The sequence below is a fragment of the Protopterus annectens genome, chromosome 11.part0, assembly GCF_019279795.1.
Source record: "Protopterus annectens isolate FY-2018-M chromosome 11.part0, PAN1.0, whole genome shotgun sequence".
In the NCBI taxonomy this organism is placed as follows: domain Eukaryota; kingdom Metazoa; phylum Chordata; order Ceratodontiformes; family Protopteridae; genus Protopterus; species Protopterus annectens.
The window spans coordinates 341,737,191-341,744,690 of NC_056745.1; positions in this window are offsets into that span (position 1 = coordinate 341,737,191).

Below are 7,500 nucleotides of genomic sequence, written 5' to 3' on the forward strand. Positions count from 1 at the left end.
CATTATCTGTAACAGAATAGACTCACTGACAAGGTAGTTAGCTCTGATAAACCCAGGTCTTTCAGATGTGTCTATGACTGTTATGTGTTTGTCAATGTGTGTATATGACAATATGTCATACTATGAATTGTTCATTAATATCCAGTAGATCCACCATTACCATACTGTACAAGGCCTGGTGATGTTCTTCACTTAACAAGAAACTCAGGACACACCTCATCCTAAAAACTGTGTGGTGTGTGCAATTAAGGCCAAACACATTAGTAGCAATAAGTACCTAGGTAGGGGTTCTACTCTCAGGGTTGCCACATAAGTGTGTGTGTATATGAAGGGATGTACTACAGTTTTCAGAAAATACATGTCCCAGGAGGTCATCTGTCTGAGAACTGACTGGTAAATGCTAACATTTCAAAGGAATCATTTTGTGAAAATTAATTTCATCAAAACTAGTAGTAGATGTGTAAATGCCCTCTTCCGCACTGTACAGCAATACTGGAGTTGATATATATAGTTGGGTGTGAATGTTGTGGGCACAACAACCCTCATTGGGGTTATTGTTGTGTGTATCCTCCCGCTTAGTCTGCTGTAATACCGTACAGTTTATGTTAACAGGTTAAGTAGTCAATCACACTATGTGCAGTTCTACGCCACCCCACACCCTCCAAAGTGTAGGGCTCTGCCACCCACACCAGCATACCTATGTTTACTAGCTCCAGGATTGCACTACATTGGGGAAGGGGACATATACCCTGTTAGTACCATCGTCAATGACATTAAACTAGCAGACTGATTATTTACTGATGTGATGTTTTGCCTATTTTGTCTTCGTAGAATTACGTAGGCTAAAATGGGTTCACTGCAAAATTAAGTACATCCATGTGTATAGTATTCTCTGTATATTGCATCAACACCAAAGCCTCTGTGTGTGTGTGTGTGTGTGTGTGTGTGTGTGTGTGTGTGTGTGTGTGTGTGTGTGTGTGTGTGTGTGTGTGTTATACACAAACATGTGGTGTGTGCCACCCAGTACACTTACCATTGTCCACTGTAGAAGGGCTGCTGACATCAGCCACCATGCACTCACCTGTATACACCCCTCAGACCTATCAGCCATGTGGCACATGCAGTATCTGTTATACAGACCTGTTACTTGTGTTCAGCTGTACCCAAGATATGACACAGTCAATGTGTCACCAACTCACCACAGTGCCATACAACAGTAGACCAACATCCTGCTAACACATAGACACCTACAACACAAACTGAATACATTATGGAGACCACAATCAGAGTGTTAATATCAGGTATAATGCATCATGGCTGGACAGCGACACACCCTGACATGTAAGCATTAAACCTTCCAGCTGAGAACATGTTAAACAGCATTACATTGCTAAACCTTAGTACATTCACCCTGTGCATCAGAACCATATTAGCCTGTCCCTGCATTGATGGTATGGATGACAGGGATGTGGCACAGGTATCATCATATGCACAGGGTGTGTTGTGGGTTTGCCAGAGACCTAGGCTGAGCTGTTTGGTTGACATCATGTGTGTGTTTTACGGGGTTTTGTTATCAATTGGGCTGTGCAGATGTGGTGTATGTAGGTATGGAGGTGCCCTAGCTGTGTTGGTGATGTGAGTGTGTTTGTGTGTGTGTGTGTATGTGTGTGTGTGTGTGTGTGTGTGTGTGTGTGTGTGTGTGTGTGTGTGTGTGCGTGTGTGCATGTGTGCGTGTGTGCATGTGTGTGTGTATGCACACAGTTCTGCCATGTGGCTGCCCTATACAGGGGTTTGTTGGACAGCTGCAGACTGTACCTGGCAGGGTATGCAGTTCACCATCTCCGGCCAAGGAACATGAGAACTGTGCCTGCCAGGAGTTCCACAGGCACTACCAAGTACAAGCCCAGATATGGTACTCTCCCCTGATGATGACAAATGTTTTCTGAATCTGGGTCCCTGTTGGGATCAGCGAGGACCATGTGCACATGGCCTGCTGTGTAGTGATGTGGACAGCACCCTCTACAGTGCTGGGGCTGGTACTGCCACTATGGGAGTGGCTGTGATTTGTTGCATGTCCATGTAGACCTCCACCTGCTGGTGTTGCTGACCTACGTTCACGTGGCTGTCACCCTACTCCCACCATATGCTCTAACAAAGACATTGCACTGGCGAGGATTCCCACCATCTCACCCCACCGTCTATCCAGGACCTCTGCAAAGTAACAGTGGGCACCTGCAAGATCACGGATGTTGTCAAGTACAGCAGAATGAGTAGCTCTCTGGAGCCTCAGACTCTGATATAATTTTCCTTACATGCCTGTGCCTCCATGACAGCCTGAAACATGCATCTGGTGACACCTGCTCTGGCACTTCTGCCAGGAGCATGATGGTCAGCAGCCCTCCTATGAGCACCCCTGTACAACTGCCTATGTGGTACCTCGCTGGTCAAATCATACCCTCGCCTCAGGCTTCATGCCCACTGAGTGGTGCACAGCTACAGTTATCCCACACAACAAGGAGGGATCCACCTTGGATCCCGCGAACTACTGCCCCATCAGTCTGACGAGCCTGATCTGCAAGGCCATGGAACGTATTATCATGGAACTTATAAACAAAGACATTGGCAACCTTAAAACACTGGACCCCACCCAGTTTGAGTTGGTGAAAGGCCGATCTTGTCTTTTGAACCTGATTGACTTCTTCGAATCAGTCTCCAGAGCCGTGGACGAGGGTAAGACAGTCTACACAGCCTAACTGGATGTTGCCTAGGCCTTTGACACCATCCCCCACTCTGGAATCATAGATAAACTTACTAAGCTGAGCATTAATCCCTACATCACTCAATGGGTTGCCAACTGGCTTACTGACAGAACCCACACTGTAAAAGTAGCTGACTCCAAATCCAGCTCCAGACAAGTGACAAGTGGAGTACCTCAGGGTTCAGTCCTGGGACCTCTCTTGTTTGGCATCTACTTCTCTGAAGTACAGGCCAACACTAAGAGACTCTGGCTAACAAAGTTCGCAGATGACTGCAAACTGGGAGCCATTATTGAATCCCCAAATGATGACTCTACAAAAGGGCCTTACAGAAACAGATGCTTGGTGCCAGAGCCACGTGCTCAAGCTCAATGCCAAGAAATGTATAGTTATCCCCTTTGAGAAAAAACATGTACTAGTGAATTACCACATAGGCGGCAGTACACTAAACACCGAAAGTGTGATAAGGGACTTAGGGACACAGGTGGACAGTGGTCTCACCTTCAATAACCACATCGCCACAACAGTCAGGAAATCCTTCTGTGTGGCACATCTCATCACTAAGGACTTTTCATCCAGAAAAAAGGAGGTCATTATCCCACTGTACTCATCCCTCATTAGACCCATTATAGAATACAATGCCCTATTTGGTATGTACCTCTCAAGACATCTGCAACAACTGGAAAGGCCACAGAAATATCTCACTAAAAGAATCACAGGCCTAAAGCAGATGCCCTATGCTGACCACCTTAAAAAACTCCAGCTATACTCTGTCGCATATCGTCTACTCCGAGGCGATCTCTGCTTAACATACAAGGCCATGTCAAACCCAGAGCTGTTGGACATGCTACGCTTAAAGAAATCCCAATCCCGCAGAGCCACACGCTCCTGGGATCTAAACCTTGTCATAACAATAACCAAAACATACTGGAGGGATAGGTTCCTGACCCAGAGACTCCCTAGACTGTGGAACAGACTGCCCATACATGTCAAGCAGAGTGCCTCTTTGACCCTCTTCAAAAGGAACCTTGATGATTGGATGGGAGAAAGGAAATTCACCCCGGGGATCACGTCAGTCACCCTGCTAGACAGGGGTCCTGGGAAATAAATAGTGTGGGAAGAAATAGCCAGGGAATTGCTATGGCTAGGCTTGTATAGGCCCTAGGGCCGATAGTCTAGTACCAACCTATGACCCTATGAACCTATGAACACACACACACACACACACACACACACACACACACACACACACACACACACACACACACACACACACACACACACACACACACACACACACACACACACACACACACACACACACACACACACACACAAACACACACACACTTACAGGTGAGGTGGCACAAAGATATTACACAGACCTCTCATTACCCAACAGTCAACATGCATGACATATGGCACTCAACAGCATGCACTGCAGCTATACTCAATCCCTGTTACCAACATTATACTTCTCTGTGATGAATGAGTTGTGTTAGTAGGTGATGCCCCTTCCCCTGCACCCGTGTACCCAGTATTGCTGTGCACCTGTTCAGCACACTGGCATGTACTATGCAACATACCTCACGAGTGTACACACCATTGCTGAATGTGTATATGTGTGGCAGTTATGTTTGCTGTGTTGCTCACAGTCCCTTTGTGTCTGACACATACCTGGGATGATATGAGGACAGATGTCAATAGTGGATGCCTGACCTCTGATTTGCAGATCTCATCATCAGCAGTGCATGTATGAGCAATAAAATCCAATTACACTGACAACCTTCAACACTTACTGTGGCTATGAGGAGTGTACACACCTTTATTGACATGCCAACCTCTTCCCTGATATGCAATGGGGCCACGATACTGCATATGTTAACATTACACACACCTGATATGTGACATATAACCTATGCAATCAAATGCAGTACCAAACAAATGTGTTAGTTGTGCAGATGCTGACTGAGATGCATACAATATGTGGGTTGCATAAGTGTGCACACCCTTAACATGATGGTTTGTTACAGCACTTGTTAAGTGAACTACAGCAGTCACTATTCCTGGAAGGGTTATACTAGCATGGCCCATCTTCACTTGCCATTATTTGGTCGCTCTGTCATACAAATGTCTCCCAACTTTGCCGGATTGCAAGGTCAGCTCATGTGCACAGCCCTTGGAGGTCACACAGTGCCTTAACTATTGCTGTGGAGTCAAGGTTATGTCTGGCACAGTTCATGACCTTGAGTGAGTTCAGATATAGCCATTCTTAGCGAGCTATGGATGTATACTTCAGTTCACTGTTGTGTTTCTGGATGACTCCCCTCCCTATCCTCAGCCTTTTTGCAGATGCTTGACAACTATGGGCCATACATGTGTGCCATTTTGCAGTGTTCCAATTTCAGAACACCATGTCTACTGGCCTAGTTCCTGCTAATGAACAGCAAACCAAAAGGTGTACACTGGCACCAGCAAGGTATAGATGAGAATGGTAGGCCTGTGGTGGAGTGAGGTGTTGCTTGTGCACCACATGTATCTTTATTAATACTGTGTGTAGGTTTCAGCCTTGGTCTTCGTACACCATTATACATTGCAATACATGCCTTTGGGAGACTTGATGTTATGCATATGCTACCTGCAGAGAGCCCTGGATGATGTTTCCTGTGGAACAACTCCTCCACCTGATTACCCTAACCCATAGGCCACACTTATGCAGAGTCCAGACAATTGTCGATACAGGTATGCATAGGCAGTACTTGCTAGACATTCCTGCAAGTCTCTCAGTGTTGCTGCATGTTTCTGGGCAGTCTCTGTGACCAGTGTGCAACATGTGTAGTCATTTGTCTTGGATGGGCATCTGTTTATTTTCTACATTAATGATGTCTCATACTTCATAGTCACATACATGACTGTCTGCACTGTTTTCCATGGTATATGCAATGGTGAGGTAAGGGTACTTCTCCCACTCCTGAGTGCTACCTTTTGGATATGGGATCCATTCCATGGTTTGTAAGATGTGTGCAAGCCATGGCTGTCTATGTTGCAGGTGAGTGGGCAAATGTCATGGACATACTTCTTGGACAGCAGACCATTACTTAGTGTGACATTGAGGCCCTGTACTTGATGGAAGGTGCATACCCAAGAAGACTGAATGCTGTCAGTACCTCAAAAGCTGCTTCCACAATATGTTATTTGGAGTGTGTGCACACATATGCTTCGGATGCTTTTTATGGTATGTATTCCCCATATTTGTTGTCTTAACATAGGATTTCATATTACACATTCATTGCTCATGTTAGATTCACATTACAGGCTGTAAAAGGTGTGGAATGTGGTATTGTGATATGCCGTTGTGTAGAGCTGTAACAGTTGCCATTGTAATAGTGGTGTATACACTGTTGTAGCATACTGTACAAGGGTAGTTTCAGACATGTCCCTACTGTAGGCCATTTGTCCCACCATTGTGTTCATCTCTGTCCACACATCGTGCACTGACAGGTTGTTAGGTATACTGCAGGACTCTTACATACCCTTCAGATATGCCACCATGGTGACCACTGTGATGCAGTGCAGTTAACAGCAACAATAAGTGATCATGCACAGCATGCATTATGGATAGGTGTATTAAATGTATGCATGGCAAATACCATGGCCATAACATGGCCGGTGTATTGGCAAATATGAACAAAAAAACTCCATACTCACCAGCTACAGGCTGCTGTCACAGAGGTATACCAGAGGGACTTACATAGTTGTGTGAGAGATGTAATGCCAGTAGCCACACCTGTGGCATTGGTACAGGGTGGGAGCAGCATTTCAGTACATCAACAGTACAAACCCACAATACTAGAGATTATGCACATCTGTTCATTAGTACACTGCAGCAACAGACTATGTTATCTGACATATGCATGAAGATACTTTACAGATGAAGATGTATACACAACGGTGGTGTACTAATGTGCCCTGGGGCCTTATCCGCATGGTCCTCATCCATTGTGTGGGTAGCACCCACATCCACAATGCTATCATGAGTTTCCTGGCTTGGCTGGTGAGGAGCTCCTCAGAATGTGTCAGTGAGGGCTGGATGGCATGCCCCCCCACCTGTGGCAAGCTGGTCCTTCCTAACTGCAGCAGCATGTTGACAGGCATGGTGAATAAGATCAGTGCAATAGTGTCGCACCTGCTCATAACTGTGGTTATGCAGGCCGACATCATTTACCCTGTGGATGAGCTCATTCCACAGGGTAGTCCACTCCTGCAGATCATGGGCCATGTGCTCAAAGGGGGTTCTGTGGTGATGCACAAGGTAGTTGATTATTATTTCATTCTCCTGTGGAGTATAAGCAGGGGGGTGTTCCTGGGATATGGTACCTGGAAGACATAAACAGGAAAAAAAGGTCTGAGGACCTCATACTGCAAGGATATAATAGTTGTTAATTGACATCTATCCCCTCCCCCAACATATCTGCAACAATAATCTGAACACACAAATCACTGCATATGTTTACACCAAACCTACTGTTGGGACATATATCCTATTGTGTAAAAAATATTGAAATGTGGTTCTATTCATGTTCCATGTTGAAACACTATCATTGGTGTCTTGTTGCTAATGATGCAACCTGCATGCCATTGTAATGGCCACTGTGGTTCCATATATGCATGTGTTCTGTTTGCTGTGCAACTGTTCCAAATTTGGTGTTTTGGGTTAATGGGAATATCTATGCATGCTGTTATA